We start from the raw sequence: 24176 nt of genomic DNA, 5'->3' as shown, positions 1-24176 counted from the left end.
AGTAATAATATATATTGTTAAACATTTGATTATAAAACTTTGAATTCCAGATTCTTTCCCTTCCTACCTCATCACCCACCCTCACTGGGAAGATAAGCAATTCAATATAGGTTGTACATGTGTAGCTATGCAAAACATTTCCATAGTGGATATATTGTGAAAGACTGACTATATTTCCCTCTATCCTATCCCACCCCCAGCTTGTTCTATTCTCTACTTTGATCCTGTCCCTTTTCAAAAGTGAGTGCTTCCAACTTCCCTCCCCCCTGCCCCGAGCCTGCCCTCCCTTCCATTATCCCCCCTTTAAACCTCTTCCCCTCTACTCTCCTGTAGGGTGAGATACCCTATTTAGTGTGTATGTCATTTCCTTCCTAAGCCAAATTCAATGAGAAGAAGGTTACTCATTGCCTTTTTCCTTCCTGTTCTTTCCCACCATTGTAACAGTTTTCCCTTGCCTCTTCTATATGAGATAATTTACCCCATTCTGTCTCTCCCCATCTCCTCTCATTATATTCCTCTCTCACCTCTTAATTTCACCTTTTAAGTATCATCCCTTTCTATTCAGTGGGTCTTGTGCCCTCTTTCTATGTATACCTGTACACATACATATATATACACACTCACATATGTATTCATAGGCCCATATGTATGTATGTATACATATATATGTACATTTTTATTCCCTTCAACTATTCTCATACTGAGAAAAGTTTCATAAGTTAAAATTGTCATTTTTCCATGGAGGAATATAAGTAGTTCAACTTTGATAAGTTTCTTATGATTTCTTTTCCCTGTTTACTTTCTCATGCTTCTCTTGCTTCTTGTATCTGAATGTCAAATTTTCTATTCAACTCTGGTTTTTTCAACAAGAATGCTTAAAAGTCCTGTATTCCACTGAATGACCATATTTTCCCCTGAAACATGATACTCAGTTTTGCTGGGTAGGTGATTCTTGGGTTTAATCCTAGCTCCTTTGACCTCTGGAATATCATATTCCAAGCCCTCTGATCCCTCAGTGTAGAAGCTGCCAGATCCTGTGTTATCCTGATTGTGTTTCCACAATATGGAAATTGTTTCTTCCTGCCTGCTTATAATATTTTCTCCTTGATCTGGGAACTCTGGAACCTGGCTATAATATTCCTAGGAGTTGTCTTCTTGGGATCTTTTCAGGAAGTGATCAGTGGATTCTTTCAACCTCTATTTTGCCCACTGGTTCTAAAATATCAGGGCAATTTTCCTTGAGAATTTTATGAAGGATGATTTCTAGGTTCTTTTTTTGATCATGGCTTTCAGGTAGTCCAATAATTTTAAAATTATCTCTCCTGGATCTATTTTCTAGGTCAGTGGTTTTTCTAATGAGATATTTCACATTGCCTTCTATTTTTTCATTTGTTTGTATCTGTTTAATAGTATCTTGATTTCTTATAAAGTCATTTGCTTCTGTTTGCTCCAGTCTAATTCTGAAGGAATGATTCTCTTCAGTGAGCTTTTGAGATTCTTTTTCCATCCAGCAAATTTGGCTTTTTAAGGCATTCTTCTCCTTATTGCCTTTTTGAGCCTCTTTTACCATTTGAGTTAGTCTATTTTTAAGGTGTTATTTTCTTCAGTAAGGTTGTTGACTCTCATTTCATAATTTTCTTGCATTGTTCTCATTTCTCTTCCCAATTTTTCCTCCACTTATTTGGTTTTCAAAATCCTTCTTTAGGTCCTCTATGGCCTGTAAACAGCTTGTATTTTTCTTGGAAGCTTTTGGTGCAGGAGTTCTGACTTCATTGTCTTCCTCCTGTTCCATGCTTTGATCCTTTTTGTCCCCAAAATAGGAGTGTAATGTCAGATTCCTCTGTTTGCTTTGCTTTTGCTTGCTCATGTTGCCACTCAATTACTTGACTTTTGAGCTTTTTGCCACAGTAGAACTCTGCTACCAGAAAGGGGAGCTTTATCCTAAATGCTGGGGTTTTCTGAGCTGCTGGAGCTATTAGTTGGATGTCCTCTCTGAAGCCTCCACATGCTCTGGCAAACTGTTCACACACCCCAGGACCTCCACCCTAGACAGCAATCCAGATCCAAGCAGGTTAAAACAAAAGCCATTACCCCTCAGACTGGTCACTTGGTCCCCCTACAATCTGCAGAGCAGGAGTTCTGAAGCAGCCACATGGTGGGTGGCTGCACGGCCATGGAGCCTCAGCTGCTTCTCACCCCATGAGCAAAGGCCAAACTGCACTTCCAAACTCCCTGTTTCTGCAAAGTCTATACTGACCTCTCACTTTGTCTTTGGCATCTATGGGTTGATAATTCTGGAAACTGGCACAGCTGCTGGTGATCTGAAGTCCCTCCAGCTGGTATCTGTTCAGGCCACCCTGGTGCTAAAATCTCTGGCTCAAGTGGCCTGGGGTGGACTCCCAGAGTGCTGTGCTGGTCCCTTCCTGCCGGCCTTTTGGACTGTCTGAAGTGGGAGGTTAGTTTCTCTCTGTCATTTTGTGGGTTCTGTAGCTTCAAAGTTTGTCTAGAGTAATTTTTTACATGAATTGGAGGAGGTGGAAGCCAGAGCCTTGGGAAGGACCTGTTTCTACCCCACCATCTTGACTCTGCCCCCCACTAATGGATTCTTAAAGATCCTGTAATTTTAAAATGTAACATTATCTATGTTTTATTGTATTTTTACTTATTTATTTAGTCATTTGTTATTTATTTTTAATTATATATTTATTTACTTATTTTAATACTAAATATTTTCAAATTATTTTTTAAGCTGATTTGCTCCCACTTTGGAGTGTTCTGGGCTGCGTGTTTGATGACTCTGATCTGGAGACCCACAGATGATAGCAAGAAGTGTGTGGAGGGAATGGAGAGAATGAGTCTTATATTGGGAATGGTGGTCACTGAATGATTGGTGGGGGAGGTAGGGTTTGATAGTGATGCTGAGGAACAAGGAATTGAACAGCTTCTCTTTAGTCCTATGTGCCCAGGTATGTGAGAAAAGGAGTAGTCATCACTGGAGAGACTGCCAAGAAATGTGGGTCCTTTAGAAGAAGGCTAGATTGCACAGAGGATTTGAAACATAGTAGTGTAAAAATGAGATGCCTAACAGAAAGGGGGGGGTCATTAAAAGTAGAAGAAGGTTTTCAGAGGGCACAGGGAGAAAACAACAGAGGACAGTGACTAGGGAGGGCTAGGACCAGGAATGTGCTGATAAATGTTTAACAACCATCTCTCCGACAAAAACAATATTCCTTAACACACACTTCTAAGTTTAATTTGTATTGTTAACATTTTCTTTATCACATTATTTAATTAAGACAATCAACAAAACAGTAAAAGAAACCCTGATTTGTAGTTTGAAGATTTCCATAATTTAAATGCTCAGACTGAAAATTTAACAATCTTATGCCCAAAGGGCTATAAATAATTTCATACCTTTTGACCCAGCAATATCACTTCTAGGGTTGTATCCCAAAGAGATCATAGAAGTGGGAGGAAGACCCATGTGTACAAGAATATGTATAGCAGCTCTTTTTGTGGTGGCGAACAATTAGAAATTAAGGGGGTGCCTGTCAATTGGAGAATGGCTGAACAAGTTGTGGTATATGCATGTAATGGAATACTGTTGTGCTATAAGAAACGAGGAGCAGATGGACTTCATATTTACCTGGAGAGTCTTATACAAACTGATGCTGAGTGAGAAGAGTAGAGCCAGGAGAAATTTGTACACAATTACAGACACAATGTATGTATTGACGACCAACTTTGATAGACTGGACTCTTCTCAGCAATGCAGTGTTATAAGTCAATCCCAAAAGACTCATGATGAAGAGAGATGTCTACATCCAGATAAAGAACTAGAAAGAACTGAGTTTGAATCCAGATTGAAGCAAACTATTGGATCTTTTTTCTTTTTCTTGTTTGGTTTTGTTTCCTCTTTCCCATTTTTCATTTCATCTGATACAATTCATCTTTATAACCTGACTAATGTCTAATGTGAAAGTATTTGCAGATCCTATACTTGATTGTATGCCGTAAGGGGGGAGGGGGAAGGAGGGAGGAAACGAAAATTTGAAACTCAAGGAATCGTGGAATTGAGTCCTGTAAACTAAAAGTAAACAAATGAATAAAGACCAAAATGTATAAAAAAAATAAAATTTAACAATCAACTCTCCAAAGTCAGTTTGAACTGGTTTCATTATCTTCCTGGTTAGGACTGAGTGTCAGTGAATAAATAGGAGAGGAAAGGGGAATTTTTTTCTAGTTAGAAAGCAATTCTGAATCAAGGGATTGGTAGAACCAGAGGTAGGAATTTGTTAACCAGGGCATGGGCAAAACCAAGTAGAGAAAATATATATTCCAAAGTTCTAATTAGATAGGGAATTCTAGCACCCCCAGGTGAAACCCCTCAGGGGATTATTTTTGGGGAGGGGAGATAAATTGTTGGTTTGTCAGAAGACATCAGTGTTTATTGTTGTTGACAAACACGTCTCGAAAGCTCTCTCTAAACATGACACTGTTCTGAGTTAAGGAGACATAAAGATGATAAACAGTTCCTTCTCTCAATGAATTCATTTTGGGGGTGTATGGCGCATTCTACCTTTATATTGATCCTCTCTGCTAGTCACTCCTTTCTCCCCTCCCCCTCCCAGTTGTCCTAAGTGCTTTGTGGGTTCTCAGATCATATTGATGTGATGGGGACAGCTTCACCTCGGTGAGAAGATGGCTATGAGAGGAAGTGAGGGAGGCACAGGACCCTGGGGGAATAGCATTCTGGGGTCAGTTGGAGAGAGTGGGGTAGTGGGTGCTCCCTAGAGGTGGGAGAGTGTAAGGAAAAGAAGGTTGCCCCCTCGATATCAATACCAGACTAAATCTCTGCATGTCCTATGTTAGTTCTGGCTCTATACAAGAGTTTTCTTCTAAGTTCACTCAAGTAATCAAAAGCAGAAAGTTTTCATGAATGTTGTCAGTGATAACCATATCCTGAGACTCTCTTATAGATACCAAGATGTACAATGATAGTCAGTATTTTGCTAAGTAAATCAACCAGGTTGGGGTCTACACAGAGGTGTCAAACTCAGACTGTAAAACTCTGGGGTGCAACTCATGAACCAGATTAGAATGTAATTGGGAAATGTTTAGCAAAATAAAGAAATACATAGTACAACCTGCATAATGTTAATTTGTAGTTTTCTAAGTCAGTATGTATCCCACAGGCATCCGTTTCTATCTGAGTTTGACACTACTGGTCTAAGAAATGTCATAGTGAATTTTGCTCTAGTGCAAAAGCAATGTTCTCTGTAGTTTCTAAAAATGATCAGGGTGTCAAATCTTTGGGCTTGCATTTGCGTTATCACCACTCACCTTAACTCTAGCTACTGTTATCCTGTCCTTTCTTCCTCTCTTCTTTGGTTGCATAGAACTAGATCAAAACCTCACAGCTGCCTTCCTATAACCTGACACTCTAAGTGTCAGGTTCCCCAGAAAACCAGACAAACAAACAAACAAAAAAGAATAATGAAGAAAAACAGAGTGTTTTGAATTTAAGGTAAATGGTCTGATGTCCACCAGATGCATCTGATTTCCTTTAGATCTATGCTCTCAGGGGTTGGAGGTGAGGGAGGGGGAAGGGGCTGCTGGTTTGCCTGGTATCAGATAGATTGCTCTGAGATTCTCAGTCCCACATTCATATCATTATTTTTAGATTTGATAGCAAGAAAATGCTTGAGAGCTTCTTCAAACAGCCATGTTCAAATAGCTAGTTAATATTTCACTTCTGGCTCATTATAAATAACGGTCTTCCAAAGGAATGAAGTCCAAAAGAGCTGTCAAAAACCTCATTTAAATACACAGTGGCTGCACCATCTTAGGCAGGTTCATCTGAGCAGTATCAATGCTCATACATAAAACATCACTATAATGCCTGTAATTCTTCTCATACAGTCATTCTCCCATTAGTCAAACCTGCCATGAAAGAGGAGCTGACAGGGTATGCCACTAATTGTGTTTTAAGGCTTTGCTCCATTTAACATGCTAATTACTACCTCTTGCTTGGCTAGCAGTCCATCATGTCCAGAATGTCCAATAGGCTTGCTGTCTGAGACAGGTATGCAAACATATAGGATGGGCTCCTTCTCCTTGGTCAATCCATCTCCACCTTTTCTTGAGGCAATGTGGTATAGTGGAAAGAGTACTGGACTTGGAATCAGGTGACCTGGGTTTGAAACTGACCTCAGTTTCCTCAAGTTTGTAAGGGGTATCATGATAATGACATCACCTGCCTCATGAGATTATTATGAGTGAAATGTTTTGGAAACCTTCAGGCGTGATAGAAATGTAAGATGTTATAACATCTACATTTGGCAATTATTCATCATACTAAACTGCCTTAAGCCAGTTTACCTTTAAACATTTAGATTTGGAGGATATTATCAGCATAAGAAAAATATATTTCTAAAGTGATTTATCTTTACAAAGTACTTTTCATATATCATGAGTGTACGAAATTCTCATTTATCTACATGAGAGTAATTCATTCAATTACAAATGTTGATTGACAGCCTCTTTTGAATAAAACCCTGCCAGGTGCAATGGGGAATCTAAAGACTGTAAGACAAGGTCCCTATCTTCAAAAAATTATGATATAGTAGAGGAGGAGAAGGCAGCAAGGTAGTGTAGTAGGTAGAGTGCTGGGCCTGGAGTCAGGAATTCAAATTAGACTTCAGACATTGACTGACTGTGTGACCCTGGGCAAGGCATTTAGCACTGCTTGCCTCAGTTTCCTCATCTGTAAGATGAGCTGGAGAAGGAAATGACAAATCATTTCTGTATCTTTGCTAAGAAAACCCCAAATGTGGTCACAAGGAGTCAGATACAGCTGAAATGACTGAATAACAAAATATTCACATAATACAAATTATTTGGATAATACATATAATGTAAACATGTTATATATTATATAGATATATTTCATAATTATATTGTGTATATATTATTTAAATATATAATATAAACATGATTATATTATATAAACATAATATATGATTATACATTTGTTACATCTACTTTATGACATTGAGATAATATATAATTATATATGTTATATTTATTTTCTCTGTAATTTTTTTTGCCTCTGTCTCTTCTTTTCCATTTCCTTTTTCATTGTGCTAGTTTAGACCACTGTACCTCACCTGGTCCATTGCTGTAGTCTTGGATAATCATAGTGTAAGACTGATCCACCCCACTCTAGTTTAAAACAGAAGGTTGGATTTATTAATTGAATCAATCAATCACTCCTACCCCAATTAATATAACTAATAGGATGCTGTATTGTCCTGAGAATACAGGTGAGAACTGTCTCTGTGATTGAATTATGGAATCAATCAAATGTGTATACTAGATATGCACCATTCCTAGACACCTATATTGAATCAAGCAATCAATCAAAGATATAATTTAGATGCAAATAACTTAAGTTGGGAAGAGGTGAAATGCATTGAGCCACTGGATAAAATGATACATCTCCGAGTTTAGGAATATAATTTTAATAAAAGGATTCTAGTAACTGTTTTGAGAATCAAGTTTCAGGATCCTGAGGAGGCAACACCTTGCTCTTGTGCCAGACCACTGGGAGTTAGGGTGGAGGGAATGAGCCTGGAGGGACTATTACAATTCCCTCTCCCAGTGGAAGAAGACCTTGCAAACTTTAAATGACCAGAAGATTGAGGACTTCTGCTCAGTGGCAATAAGAGTATCCCAGTAACAGCAGCAGATGATGGGAACACCTGTATTAGAAGCCAAAGGAAACCTCCACAAACCTCAGGGGAATTTCATGAGAAACTCCACAAAAGGAGAAAAAGGTTTCCTTCCAAACATAAGCTGTGATCTCTCCCTTTGCCATTGTGCTCTCTAAGCTTGAGGCTACTTTTTCCTGTATTCCACATGTATCTGTAAGGGAATGTGTTCCAGACTTTTGGGTAAATGGTTTTTGTGCTTCATTTTTGTTGTATCTTCCCAGTAAATGCCCCTTTCTAAACGTTAATTGATTTAAGTTAGTTAATTGATATTATGGACATGTTAACTGGTTAAATGATATTGTGGCACACCAGATGGGGAGATCAAGGGTGATAAGAAGGAAAAAAAAACTCCTCACAATTATATTTAAAACCCTGAAGGAGGGATAGTTAAGTACCCTATAGGGTCTCAACCTGCCAAGCTTGAAGCTTGTGATACAATAAAGACTAAAAATAAAAGACTTTAAGCATCATTTAATTCAACCTTTAAATGAAACCTCCTCACCCATTTCCCCACTCCCCATCTGTCCCCATCTCCTATCCATCCTACAAACTGCTGCCACATTTATTTTTGTGATGCAAACCCTTAATCACATCATTCCATTTTTTCAGAAATCTCCGGTGGTTCTCTATTACCTACTACATAGCTTTCCATTTGAGACTCTCTGTAGTCTGGGTCTTACCTACCCCTCCTACCTACCTTGCTTGTGCTATTCCTTTCTCTCCTCTATATTCTAAGCTTGAGAGGGCTTCCCTGAATTTATGCTTTCCTTTCCTGCCATGGTCTCTGCTTATATTATCTCAGATGTCTGGAATACATTCTTCCATCTCTGTCTCCATCCTGTGGAATCCTTCCCATTTTTCAAGGGTCAACCCAGATTCTACTTCTCCTGTGAAGTCTTCCCTCATAGAGAAGTAATCTTTCTCTCTTCAAATATATCAAGGCTTGTTTTCCCTCACTTATATCCTATTTTATTATAGTTACATATGTGTGTACAAATATATATTTATATATCATATATGTGTATGTTTGTGTGTGTATTTGTATTTGTACACACACGTATGATTTGTGGGGGTGACTAGGGGTCATAGTGGATAGAGTTCCAGGCCTGGAGTCAGGAAGACTCATCTTCTTGAATTTAAATTGTCTCAGATTTGCTGTGTGACCCTAGGCAAGTCACTTAACCCCATTATGCCACAGTTGCCCCATCTGTAAAATGAGCTGGAGAAGGAAATGACAAACAATTCTGGTATCTTTGCCAAGAAAACTGCAAATGAAGTCACAGAGAGTCAGATGTGACTGAAATGATTGAACAATAAATATGATTTATTGCCCCAGTTACTATTTTAGATTATATATTAATAAAACATATAGATTATGAATTATTGATTTTTTAAAAATCCCCCACAGTCTTATTACCTTGCATGTTACAGAATTTCAGAGTTGGAAGTTACCTTAGAGGTCACCTAGTCCAAACCATACTTGAACAAGAATGCTCTCTGCAGTTTCCATGACAAGAGGTCAATTCATCTTGAATATGTCTGACTTGAATGTATACAGAGTTGGGGATACTCAAAACTTCCAGAGGCAGCATAATATATTTCTAAACAGTTTAAGTTTTAGCTGTTTTTTCTTTATTTTGAGCTGAGATCAGAGTCACTGTAGGTAAATCATTCTCTTTATTCTGTCTCTTGAGGTTAAGCAGAGTTAGCGTAATGCTGCCTCCCCATCCCCAGCACCCCACCTTCTATGGTAGAACCTTTCATATATTTGAAGACTGAGATAGCGTCTCTCCTAAGACTTCACTTCTCCAGGCTAAACACCCTTAGTTTCTTCAACCCATCGTCTAATGACGTGGTTTCAAGGTCATTTACCACGTGATTACTCTCTGGATACTCTGAAGCTTGTCAGTCCTTCTTAAAATGTTGTATGTGGACCTAAATTTAATACCTGAAGTGTGGTTTGATTAGAGAAGATTGAAATGAAGTGGTTGCCTTCCTCATTTTGGACTTTATACTTCTTTTAATGTGGCCTAAGATCACATTAACTTTGCTGGCTATCATGTTACTGTCTTGCCAACTGATATTATGTACTTCTGGTCCATTAAAACACTGATATAAATGCTGTTTAGATGTGTCTCCTTGAAATCTGTACTTGGGTGACTGATTATTTTTACCAAACTGTAAGTAGGATTTTACATGATTGTCATTATCATTCCTATCAACAACAATAATGACAACAATAGCATAATTTTTATTTTTTTGAGGCAATCAGGGTTAAGAGACTTGTTCAGAGTCACACAGCTAGTGAAAGTCTGAAGTTGGATTTAAACTCAGGTCCTTCTGATCCAGGATCAGTTCTTTATCTACTGCACCATTTATCTGACCTGATGTCATATAATTTTTTTGGAGGGCAGTTGGGGTTAAGTGACTTGCCCAAGGTCACATGGCTAGTTTTTTTGTGTTAAGTGTCTGAGGCCAGATTTGAATTCAGGTCCTCATGCCTCCAGGGCATGTGCTCTATTCACTGTGCCACCTAGCCACCCCGATGTCATGTAATTTTAAAACTATGATGATAAAATAACGATACTAACAATTTCATAGTGACTGAAGGCTCACAAAGCTCTTTACAGATCTCATTTCATCCTTACAACAATTCTGTGAGGTATAGTGCTATTATTATTCCCATTGTATAGATGAGGAAACTGAGATTGAGCAAGGTTAAATGATTTTCCCAGGTCAAATAGCTAGCAAATGTCTGGGGGAGGATTCAAATTCAGGTCTTCCTGATACTAAGTTGAGCGCTTGTAATGTAATGCCAAGGAAAGGCAACTTCCCAAGGTTCAGAATACCAGCATAGGTGCTCTCCATTTTATTCAGTGACCAACCAAGAACAGAGAAGATCAAAACATGACATCATTCCAAATACAGCATTTACTAAGCAGTGATTAAATAATCTCCAAGTACTACCCCACCCCAGGACCTTCCAATCATTCAATCAATTACAAAGTCCCTGTTCTAAATACTACTCCACCCCTAGGCTATACCTTCATTTGGTCCACCACAAAACCCCTCTTCTCAAATGGAGATTAGTTTCCAAACATAGGTAAAGTACCTTCATTTGTCAATCACAGAGCACAATAAGGTCAAAAGTTCCCCACCCCTGGATCACAATTGAATCTACCCCAGAGTTACATCAAGTTTAAACACAGCACTTAATACCCAAATGGAGGTCTTTTCTTCATCTTGACAGGAGGCAAATTCTCAGCAATCTTAGTTCCTGGGGAGACAAGGCTTAGCAAGGCCATAAGATACATTGCCAGTCCCTTCATGAATTCATCCTCTGTCTGTAGAACAGCCCTAGAACCCCTGAACACATTAGCAAAGCCCTCTCCCAGGATTTCTGTAAACATACAACAAGAAAATCCTTCTTCAGGGCTTCTGAACCAACAGAAAGGCTCCCAGACCCCTGCAACAACAGCACTGTCCTTCACCAGTGGACAGTATTCATTCTGTCTGCAGGACAGTCTCCAGACCCCTGCAACAACAGCACTGTCCTTCACCAGTGGACAGTATTCACTCTCTGTCTGCAGGACAGTCTCAGGGCTTCTTAGTGAACAGCCAGGTTCCAGGACTTCTTCAACAAAAGGACTGTCTTTCACCAGTGGACAAATCTGGCAAAATAACATCAAAACAGACAGACAAAGTACCAGCAAAACAGCCATGTCTACTCAGTCCTTGGCAGCTCAGGGGGCAGGTCTCAAAAGTCCAGGGCAATTCAAAGCGGCCACCAGCAATTCTCTTAGTCTCTCTCTCTCTCCACGAGGTGCTGCTTCCAAAAAAAAAAAAAAGTTCTTCTGCCTCTCTCTTGTCTCTCCAAATCTACGTCACCAGCTCCTCCCAGTTCAGGACTTTCTTTTCACATCAACAAGTCTATCCCACAGGTGGGATTAACAAGCTCTGGGTTTTAACACAATCAGTTTGAAAACCAAGCCAATACAGGGGAATCTTTAATTGCCATTACTGTCACAGCGCTGTATCTGCTATACTACCTGGCAGTAGCTGCCTCAGCTAGGGATTCTCTGTGGATGGTGAAGTTCTCTTGCTTTTGTGATGTGATATTGATTACAGCCATCCCTGAAACACTGCTTAGCTCCCCAGAAGAGAATCATGACCAATCTGAAGAGCTTGGACAAACTACCCCCTTTGGATAAACCCAACAGGTAAGAAGTCTATATTTCCCCTGATTATGGTGTTCAGTTGGATGGATGAGGTATAGAACTTACCCATCAGTATACTGGAGGGAGTATGAATAGAGAATGGGTTGGGCCTAAAAATCAAAGAGGAAAGATGAGAAGATTGGGCTATGTTGCCTTCAGGAAATTAAAAGGCACCTTTAATGACCTCTAGCATTCTTCCAGCCCCAAAGGTCTGTCTGTTTTTATACTAATGTTCTACCAGTTTTCTTTTGTGTGTGCACATCATGGTATATTACAGCATCTAAAAAATTAGAAAATGTATATCACATGGAGGGAAATAGAGTGACACACAGCAGATGCAAACAACCTGCAATAATAAAATGGGAACTTTGAAGAACCACTAGAAGGAAGGATGTCATCATAATGTGTGATTGGAATAAAAAAGGAAGATGGCTAAGTCATGTGGTAAGAATGAGGGCTTATGGGTAGATAGCCCGAGTACTCCACTGGTATCCTTGTGGTAGAAAGAAGGTCATTTTGACAGCTGAGTGGAGGATGGACTGGAGTGGGAAGAGATGTGATAGGGAGACCACCCAGCAGGCTGCTGTTGTGGCAGTCCAGGCATGAGATGATGAAGGACTGCCGCAGGATGGCTGTGGTGTCACAGGAGAGAAAAGTGCATATATGAAAGGTGTTGTGAAGGTAGAATTGACAGGACTTGACAACTAACTTCATATGGTTGAAGCATTGAAGGTAATACCTATTTTACAAGTGTGGGAGATTGGGAGAATGGTGATACATTCAACAGACTTGGAAAGTTAGGGACTAGTGAGGGCTTGGGGAGCAGGGATGATGAGTTCAGTCTCGGACAGATAGCTACAGGACATTGAGTTCAAGATGTCTAATAGGGAGATGTGAAATTGAAGACAGAGAGACTGAGGTTGAATGAATAGATTTGGGAGTCATCTGTATAGAGATGACAATTAAAACCATGGGAGCTGATTCTTTTTTTTTTTTTAAGCAGTTGGGGTTAAGTAACTTGCTCAAGGTTACATGGCCAGTTATTTCTGAGTGTGGTGCTAAGTATCTGAACCCGGATTTGATCCCCAGGTCATCCTGACACTGGAGCTGGTGCTCTTACTCGTTGTGCTACCTGGCCACCCCATGGAAACTGATTCTTGGTCTTACGTTCTTTCAGAAAAAATTTTTTCTATTTTTTCTAGCTGTACAGAGTAGTCATTTGGTAGTTTGATATGACATCAAGTAAATGGATTTTGTAATACTGTCATTTTTATTATATTTATTATATTGATACCACCCAACCACAAATCACTTATTTAGGTGTATTTTTGTAAAAAATATTTTGTAAGTTATATCCACTATACATAGTAGACTCCCACATATTTTTTAGTATTGTATAATGTCAACATATTTTATCTTTTAATACCATAATAATTCAGGCTTCTTCTCTGGTATGAAGGGAAGGCCAAAAAATTTTACCAGATTTTCCAGGTCTCAAGGTTGCTGTGCTCCTAAAACCTCTCCTGTTTTCCTCTGGTATTTTGCTTTCTATCTCATCCTTCTGTGTTTTGATGATAATATACAGAAAGTCTGGTGATTTGTGTAGCTTAAGGATTTTATTTTGTTGGTACAGAAATATCCTCTACTAGCATAGATTTCAACCTGTTAATAACTTAGATGATAGTCTTTAACAGTCTCAGAAAAATTTGTTACCTTGCATCTAACCTGAATGAGCTTCTCCAGACTTAGCTAGGCTGATCTTTGAACAGCAGACACATCATTGGCCCCTCATTGGGTTCATATTTGAAGATTTTCTAGCTTGATGGAAGCTATCAGTTTGTGTTGTTTTGGCACAAACTTGAGGAAGTCAGTGGTCCTCTCTGCATCATGGCAACACAGGAGAACAGGGCATTAAAGATCTCTTGTCTCTTTCTCCCTCTGTATTTGTCTCTGTTCCTTTCTCTCTGTGTTTGCTTCTATTCTCTCCCCTCTCTTCAACTGATGTTTTTCATCAGAGAGAAAAAGAACAGTATTGTTATCCCTTCCACATTCCCCCACGATCTGGAAAATCTGTGTAAAATTTTTTGTCCCTTCCTTCTTACCAGAGAAAAAGTTTGAATTACTATGGTATTAACAGATCAAATATGTTGACATTATACAATATTATGCATATATTTTATGCATTTCTGAGTTTCTAAACTTTTTTGCATCATGTGCTGACCACATCTGTGGCTTCTGCAAAACTTCCCCCAAATTCCTAATTTATTTTCTTAGGCTGACCCCCAATATATTGAAACTGATAGGAAACGTCATGATGTGGGATTATATAATAATTGAACATAATTAACATAATTGAACTTAATGAAACAAACAAACATCTGACCCAATTTGTTAATTTGTTGAAAGATCATCATTCTCATATTGTCTTTATTTAGGAAGGAAAGAAAACTAAGCAAAGAACTGGGATTTCTAGGAAGATGCAGAGAAGAGAATAAAGAAGAGATGTTTTTACGAGAAAGCATCCTAAAAGGATACATAGGAGACTTTTTGTTTAATGCCTGTTAGATATTTTTTAAGGGAAACATAATGAGTAAGCAATAATGATAGCTAACATTTTTATCATACTTTAAAATTTGCAAAGCACTTTAATACACTAACTCATTTGACCCTATGAGATAACATTAAGTCGATTTTCCTTATGAGGTAACTGAGTCCTTTGTATCAGTTGTGAAATAGGAACCCTTGTTTTTGTGACTTCAAATCCATGACTTATCTGTTATAATGGACCTTCTGTTTATATATTGCATTTTAAAACCTTTTTTTCAAAGCCTTTTCATAGTCATTATGTCATTTTGACCCTTACAACAATCTTGCAAGGTAGGAAGAATGGTTTGCAGATGTGAAAGCTCTCAGGTATTATATAAAGGTTAAGTGATTTGTCCAGGGTTACAGAACTAGTTTGTGCCAGAACCAAGACTCCTGACTCAATGTTCAATGTTTTTTCCACCCCACCAGACTGTCTCATTAATCCATACAAAATTGTTGTCATAATGAGTTAAATTCTAGCTTGAAATATTGGTCTTTTCAGTGCCCTCCTGTCTTTCCTTTTTTGAATCATGCTCAGAAATCTCCTTAGTAACACAAAAGAATATATAAATAGGAATTGTGTTTCTATTGGTACCAGACATTTCATTCACATGCAAATGTGAACCATTGCCTTCTGCTGAATGAAATGGACTGGGTCCATATAAGATAGAATTGTCTCTGACCTTGGCAAGTTCCTCTGTAAGATCAGGAGCTGTCTTTTAAGTGCAAAAGGAAATTCCCTGGTTTGAAAGGTTACATTTTCTGCTTTTGTATCCCCCAGGGCATATCACAGTGTTTCTACATACTAGCTGCTTAAGAGATGCCTGTTGAATTCAATTAAATGGATCACTATGGAGTTCAGAACTAAAAAGTCACTCAAACAGGTCCTCAATTTATTTACTTTCTTGAGTAAAAATAGTTTGTAATCCTCTTGTACAAAGTGGTCCCCTGTAAATCCTGCAGTAATCTGTTTCCAAGGGATGCAGATTGTACTACAGTCCTATGTTCCATGACCATTATTTCCCATTTCCCTGGAAGCCTGCAACTCTTCATGAATCTATCAGTCTCAAGTGTGAAGGCTTTTTTCTTTGCCATTGTGAGCCAAAGAACATAAATCCTATTATATCACAGTTTGAAACAGGTTCAGAATATGTGTCACCATACTGTGTTAATGGTACAAGCCCCTGCTGAAGGGGGTAGGGATGGAGATGGAGAAGCATTAAGCCAAGGGCCTTGTGTAAACAAGGGGAAAAAGGAATGTGGAAATAGAGGATGATGAGAAATGCATTCATTTCAACTGCAAGCCCAAAAAGGCATAGGGGGGGTGGAATATAGCAATGGGGAAATTGGTGATGCAGTTTTTAGCCCAGTTTTTCTTATAACCTGATTACTTGGTTATGAAAGCTGCTTTGATAGGACTGGAGGGCTCAGGGAATTGATAATAAGATGCATAGCCTTTCATCTCCGAGTCACTGATTCTAAATAGCCCAAGTCATTACAGTTGATGGCTGTTTGGTGATCTGTACCAAATGGGTCACAGTCCAGCCTTTCTGAGATGGGAACATAGAAGAGAGAAGAGCTGACAAATAATGTGAATGGACAGCCTCCTTGGCCAAGTCATTATATGGGCATAGTCATTAGAGAAGCCGAGAACTAGTCAGGCAGGGAGAGTGAACTCTCACCCCCTGATGCCAGACAGGGTTGTCTGAGGCATCTCCTTTCCCCACATTCACCCTGCTTTGCCGGGACTTGGGCTGGCAGAAATGGGGATTTCTCAGAAGTGACTGTTTAGCACTTTGCATGGGTATGCTTGTAGTCAAAGCAGAATAAAATTTTTTTAAAGAATTCTTTAAGGTTTAAAGCACATGTTGCAATGGAGAGAGTAGCTTCTCCTTAAGAGAAATCCACACAAAGCTCCCTATGGCCTCCCAGTAGAAATTTTGTTTTGTCTGTGTCCGCGACACAGGTATTTGAGAAACAACAGCTAAGTATAACTTAAAATTGATTAGACTAGTTTATCTCCATTGAGTATAAACTGTAGCCTGATCATACTTAGTAAAGAGTATTTAGCACAGTGCCTTACACATGCTGTTGTTCACTTGTTTAGTTGTGCCTGACTCTTTGTGACCCTGTGAACCATATCACTCCAATACTGTCCGTGGAGTTTTCCTGAAGTGGTTTTCCATTTCCTTCCCTATTGGATTAAGGCAAACAGGGTTAAGTAACTTGCCCAGGGTCACACAGCTAGTGAGTATCTAAGACCGGGTTTGAATTCAGGTCTTCCTGACTCCAGGTCTAGCACTCTGTCCACTGAGTCACCCAGCCACCTCCAGTTGGTGCTTAATATAAGCTGGTTTGCTGACTGACTTTGGGGAAAAATTAAATAAATGTTCCTTAATACATCAAATCTAAGTTTAACTGTTCTTTCTAGGATTGATGGGTGGAGAAGGTCCCCAAAATGACTAAGGTAATTGAAGTTCTACAGGCGTCATGACTGTATCTTTATCCCCTTTGTGTTATAAGCTCCCAGGATTTTGTGTTTGGAGGAAGTGGAGATCACCTTGTTCATTATATAGTCTTTCCGATACAAAATCCAATGGTTTCCCTGCTTTCCTCTGCTGCTTCTGGACCCGCACTCACAGCCTTTCCAGCTTGTTGCACCTGCCAGAATTTATGTTCCACCAGCAGCATTTTTTGAGAACCTGAGGTCACTCCTATCTATAAATACATTGGGGAATTGGAGTTGAACTTTAGTCAAGACTATCTATGTATAGCATGGAAAAACTGCAGGACCACAACCATGTGTGATTGCATTCAGAAGCCCCAGTTTGCACCAAGATCAACCAGTCCATTAGCACATATTTATTAAGTCCTTATCGGTAATAATAGTTCACATTTATAGCGTACTTTGATATTTGCCAAGCATTTTGCATATGCTTTTGATTCTCTCAATATATCTCATATATCATTTGATTCTCTCAACAACCCTGTAAGATAGGTATTATTATCACCCCTGTTTTACAGATAAAGATTGAGGCACATAGAAATTAGGTGACTTGCCCAGGGTCACAAGCTAATATGTATCTGAATTGGCATTTGAACTCAGGTCTTCCTGACTCCAAGTCTTCTACTATATCCCCTGAGCCACCTAGCTGCTTTGCTATGTTTCAAGAATTGTGTTGAGAGCTGAGAATATAAAGAAAGGGAAAAACAGTCACTGTCTTCAAGGACCTTACAGTCTAATGGGGGAGACCACATGTATATAAAATAGGTGTGCATGTATCTGTATCTGTACCTGTACCTATATTTATACACATATATGTATCACTAGAAATATATACACACATACATATATATATACACATATATGCATACACACATGTATATGATTGAAGCTGACCTTAGAGGGGAAGGCTCTAGTAACTAGGGAGATTGGTGAAGATTCTGTCTCTATGTAGAAGGTGGCATTTAAGCTGAGCCTCGAAGGATGTTAGGAATTCCAAGAGATCTATTCTAAGATTCTATGAATATTCTGAGCATGAGTGACAGATGATGCAAAAGCATGTAGAGGGGAGGTGGAATGTCACATGGGAAGAGCATCAAGAGGGTCAATATGGGGCAGCTAGGTGGCATAGTGAATAGAGCACCAACCCTGGACTTAGGAGGAGCTGAGTTTTAATCAGGCCTCAGACACTTGACACTCACTAGCTGTGTGACCTTGGCCAAGTCACTTAACCCCAATTGCCTTGCTTTCCCCTCTCCAAAAAAAAAAGAACATAAAAAAAAGAAAGCCGATATGACTGAATTTTAGAATGCTTAAAGAGGAATAAAGGATAAAGAGACTAGAAAGATATGCAGATAGTTTTAGTTTTTCCAGATGATCTCAGTTAAGTGGTTGATACTAGTATTCATTAATTCTATGAAGCTAAGTATAATATACATCCCTGATGCTTGGATGTTTCATGTGCAATCATCTTTTTTGTTATGCTATGTTTTGGAAATGCTTGTTTTATTCCCTGAATTAAAAAAATAAAAACAAAATTTAAAAAAGTACTTGGACAAGAAAGAAAATAATTGCTTAGGTGAACAGTTAGGGGCCACAAGGCATATTTGTATGGGAGGAAGGGGTAGGGGAGGGAACATTTGTAGATGGACTTATGACACATCATATATGTCTTTGCTCTTGAAATTCAGCCTATTTGGTATGTTCTCACCCATCTTCTCTATTTCTTTAAGTCTTCAAGGTACAATTCAAGCCTCACTTCTTTGTGTCCTTTTCTGATTGGTGTTCTAGAATATGAGAACTCAAAAGGACCTTAGACATCCTCTCACCTGACCCTGAAGAAACTGGGGCCAGGGAAATGAAAATATTTTGCTTAATTGTTTGCCTGTACCATAGGGCAGGCCTCTACAGCAAGTCTGTAAGCTACTTGGTACTTTAATTTAAAATCTCCCAGAATGCCTAGCACAGTTCTGGGTTTCTAGCTGATGTTCAGGACAAAATTGATAGATTAATTAACATTCCTTGCAAAATTCAGGAAAATCTAACTCAGTTTCAATTATATTGACTTGTAATACCTTCATAAATTATGAACAGATTCTGGCTTGCCTCTTCTGCTTTTTAAGGTAACTGTCACAGTCATGATTCTTATGACTCTCCTTCTCTACCTGTGGAAGCTATGGTGGTGCCTTTCCTGAAGGTATCATTTTAGTCAACAGTCAGTTTAACTCCAGGAGGTGGGCAGAGAGATGACTTAGCAATCCTCAAATAACTGAACTGTATTGATTTATGTGACAAAAGACTAAAATGGCATTTTACTGTGTTTTTTTTTAAAGAAGATCTTTTCTTAAGCTTGTCCATACATGGCAGTAAAAACGATGTAGCTTCACTTTAACTTTAAATGCAAGACAGAGAACTATGAATAGAATTTGGAAAGTAAGTTCTAGTCTGGAAATACAGTTGCTTAAATTCTTCAGATACAATTTTTATCTTGATAAAGTGCTATGGCCTCCATGGAGTTATTTCTGAATAGCATGTTTTTCCTTCTACTTTTGTAGAGCTTAGAACCCCAACTTCTGCTCCTTAAAAAACATCTAAGAGCCAATGATCCTCCAGAGGGCTATTCAATCCTTTTGATGTATGAATCCCTATAAACATTGCATCTAGACATATAAGGATGAAAAGCATTTAGTTCTCGAGATGCTTTAGAGCCCCAGTACACGGCATCTACTACTTGTTAATGTTAGGATAATAAAAGCTAGCTTTTACATAACATTTTAAGATTTGCAAAGTGCATTACAAATATTATCTCATTTGTCTCCTCACCAGAACCCTGGGACGTAGGGCTATTAAAAAGTCCCCTCCCCCTTTTAATTTAAAAATGAGGAGACTGAGGTACAGAGAGGTTAGGCGATTGGTTCAGATTTGAACTCGGGTCTTCCTGATTCCAGGTCTCACACTCCATCTGCTGTAACACCTAACTGCCTAAGACTCCTCAATTTAAAAAATTTTTATCCCTTTTGGTCCAGGGCATGTTCAAACATGGCTATCTGATCTAGGAGATGTGTATATACATGCATGACTGTAGTAATATATCATACTGGAATAATATTATTCCAGTGGATATGCCCAGTCATTATCCTGGTTCTTCATTGTTCCGCTGACTTGGTCCTTTGTTCTGGTATTGATATTCTCTTCCTCTATAAGGTATAAAGCTCTCATTGCCCCACTGAGAAGGCCTTTGTTCTGGCCATAAAGCTACCTCTTAGCAAAGGATAGAACTCTCTCAACAAGGCTAAATATTTGATAGGGAATGAATTTGCTTTGCCCTTGGTACTTATTGTCCTTTGATTTCATACAGATTGATGATTCATTGATACTAATATACCTAAGCTGCACAGTTGAGGTCTGGTTTTAAAAGTGCTAGAATTAATTGAAGCCTGGAAGCTTGGAGAGAAACTGAGAAAGAGAAACCAGGGCTACATATAGACTTGGACTTATCACCCAGGAGGGAAAATTGCATGTACTTGCTGTCCCTGTAGAGAACCAGATGGTTCTAGAGATGGCAGGGGATGGAGGCAGTGGCAGAGTTCTTTAGCCCAAGTGAGGAGCTCCAAGAGTGTGAACCAGCAGAAGTGGTGGGCTGATGGATAAATTCTGTACCAAATCCTCTGCGTTCATTATAGGGATTTCCAAATGTTGCTGAATTTCTGGACCATCCTAAAGATTTTCAGAAACAAGAGGGAACTAGAGGTGAAGAGCAACAAAAGATGGAGTTAGGATGTTGAGAAAAAAACCTGGACCTTTCCCTTCACTGGTATTGTGAATTATGGGAACTGTGCAGTCTAGTAATGAGGATTAACTCTCTACTGACCTTGCGTACCTTTTCTTTGTTGATAAAATACTTCAACCAGGCAGTTTTATTAGTTGAGAGGATTGTAAAGGTATCTGGGAGGTAGGATTTTCCATACAAGGAAGGAGAGTTGTCTTTATTGTTGATAGATGTGGATGAGAGTCCATTGTAGGCTTTTGGTATTGTCAGTATTGGGTTAAAAAAAAGGTGGTTCTATGTTTAACATCTTATTACCTGGCTGATTTGGATGTGAGCTGAAGGTCTTAGAGTTAGACTTGAGCCAAATGAGTAAATTGGCAAGTTAAATTCTAGGCAAGGGAATAAACCAAACACTAATTATCTTAGAAGTTCCCAAGACTGAGTTTGACCTGTGAAAACCATTGGTTTTAGTTCTAGGCCATGGTTACATTGCTTATCAGAAGACTAATGTATAATGTGAAAGTATTTACAGATCCTATACTTGACTATAAGCTGCCATGGGGGGGGGAGGGGAGGAAGGGGGACAAAATGTGAAACTCAAGGAATTGTGGAATTAAATCCTGTAAACTAAAAGGAAACAAACAAATCAATAAAAAAAAAAAACAAAAAGAAAAAAAAAAAGAAAAGGCTAAGGTCACTGACTGCATCCTGGGCCATCTCCAGTTGTCCTGTTCAATATCTGGCCACTGGACACAGATGGCTTCAGAGGTGAAAGTGAGGCTGGTGACTTTGCACAGCCCTCTCTTACTTAAATAAAATTCACTTGCATGTCATGGCATAAAAAAAAGTCAGTTCAGAAAGGTAGAGAGAATAAATAAATATGAATAAATGAATACTTTGAGGTTTCTCTGAGCATCAAAACAGGTTAGTCACACTGGAAAATCTAACATCACCTTCCACTTTGTTTGAAAATAAACCACCACTTCAGAGGAAGAATTGATTAGAGAGAAAGACAGGTCCCATAGGAGGAGTAACCTGTCCCATACGAAGGTAGAGAGGAATAAAAATGGTTGACAGATTTGCCTGACTGCACACAGACTTAACAGCAAAAAGAGCAGGGAGGAGGTAGCCTATGGGGTCAACCAAGAGTATTTGGTTACACAAGTTCTTTTTCAAGAGTCCAAAGTGTATGTCTTGCTGGAGGTAGCCAGGACAAAGACTCCTGAGTCTATGACAAGTGCCTCCGGCAGAAGATGTCAGCGGCCAGGACACAGACTGTCTTGTGTGCATGTTCTATGGGAGGGCCACTGTTACATATATTTTGTATATTTTTATTTATTTGTCTACTTCTTCTGCTCCCAAAGTAAAGTATAAGCTCCTTGAGGGTAGAGACTTTTTTTGTTTTTGTTTTGGTATCTCCAAGATCAAGCACAGAGCCCAAAACTGAATGAATGCTTAATGTTTGTTGAATTGAATTATACTGAGGTAATATCTTATAATAACTATATTGCAATTTTTTTCAAGTATGTAATTATTGTTGTGATTAACAAAATACAAGCTTATTTGAAAGTGTTAATGATATCATAGCTTTTTTTCATCATGCATATTTTTATTCAACAGATATGACAATAGACATATAAGGGTCAATGAAAATTTTGGATATTAAAAAAAGGGTCCTTTTTCTTGAAAAGGTTGAGATCTATAAAATTCCTGTCACAACCATATGTGGTTAAGAATACTACTACATCCTGAAGAAGTGATTTTTCAGTCTCTGTTTGAATGCCTCCAGTTATGAGGAACTCATCATCTTCCAACATTGTTCATCCTATCTTTGGTCAGCTCTAACTGTTAAAAAGTTTTTCTTTCTCAACTAGAATTCTGAGTCTCTCTAATTTCTTCCTATCATCTTACCATCATGGCAGAACTCCATTGCATATGCTCTAATTTGTTAATGTTCTTCTTAAAATTTGGCATGAAAGTTTACAGTGCTGCAGGTGTAGTCTGACTTTTCAGTTGTTTCATCTGTGTCCAATTCTTTGTGACCCCATTTGGAGTTTTCTTGGCAAAGATACTGGAGTGGGTTGCCATTTTCTTCTCCAGCTTATTTTATAGATGAGGAAATTGAGGCAAACAGGGTTAAATGACCCACCTGATTATCTGACGCTGGATTTGAGCTCAGATCTTCTCTACTCCAGGCCCTGTGCTCTATCTACTGTGCCACCTTGCTGCCCACAGCTAGTAGTCTGACTGGAGGAAAGCTTCACAGGATTGTAATTTTGATGATTCTGGACATATTACTTATATTATCATGATATTTGTCTTCCTTTTCTACTTGTACCTCTAGGGCTTTGTGGCTTAATGTTTTACACATAATAGATACTTATTAAATGATTTTCATTCATGCATACATTCATATGCTTCTCTGAATATAGCCTTAGGTAAGGTTTTTTTCTTCTGACTTTCATAGGTCACCTTTTACAATCTTTTCTTTGCTAAATTCATCTACTTTCTCACAAGGATGCACATTTATCCTGATAGGTATCATTGAGTCCTGGTAAGATGAAACCCATGACTGGAATATAGTTCTAGAATGATAGAGTTTATCCAGGTAACATGGCCATATCATACCTTGTTTTTTTATGCACCACTGTTTTCATGCCATCCTACATAGCAAAGGGGGTTGTGGGATGATGACTGGGTTGTCACCGTGGAGAGAAGGGCGTTTACTACCTCCTGACTCTGTGTCACTTTGGGAAGGGAGTGAGCTTTGCTGTGAGTTGCTGTGAAATTCAATGAGCCATCTTGAGAATGAGCACCGAACATCTCTTTCTACCTGTTAGACTGATATAGCATAATGGTCATCCCTGCCTTACACCTATGTGGGAAGCTCTTTCATGGCACATTATCCCCCTTGGACCCTGAAAATGCAGAAATCTTTGCTTTCTTTTTTAGCCACAGTTTTTATCCTTACCTTTACCATGTGCTTCCCTTCCCTCAGGTCCTAGAGAATGATCATAAGAATATATGGAATGCTCAGCACAAATTTCATGCCTATGCCTAACGTGAGACAATTTTAAAAAATTTATCCTATTGCTAGAAGTTTAATAGCTTCCAGTTTATTCTTGATCTGTGGGATCCCATACCACCTTATATGAAGATTGATGAGGTAGAGGGAAGCCAGAGGAGAATAGCTGATATGGTGCCATGAAGGATCAGGAGTTCAAAGTCTATAAAGATCAATTGAAAAAACTGGAGATTTTTAGCCAGGTGGAGAGAACATGTGTGTGTGTGTGTGTGTGTGTGTGTGTGTGTGTGTGTGTGTGTGT

General features: G+C 38.8%; 1 protein-coding gene across 3 annotated transcripts in view; it reads left to right on the top strand.

Moving 5' to 3' along the window:
- DLG2 (discs large MAGUK scaffold protein 2) overlaps positions 1 to 24176 on the top strand; it is a 2470643-nt gene that overhangs the window by 31237 nt on the left and 2415230 nt on the right. The window lies entirely within an intron of this gene.

This window comes from Petaurus breviceps, unplaced genomic scaffold (assembly GCF_028583685.1).
Source record: "Petaurus breviceps papuanus isolate PSGF00001 unplaced genomic scaffold, PetGlider_PUasm1.0 90823, whole genome shotgun sequence".
NCBI lineage: Eukaryota > Metazoa > Chordata > Mammalia > Diprotodontia > Petauridae > Petaurus > Petaurus breviceps.
The sequence above is the reverse complement of the archived record's forward strand: the minus strand, read 5'-3'. Positions and strand labels throughout refer to the sequence as shown.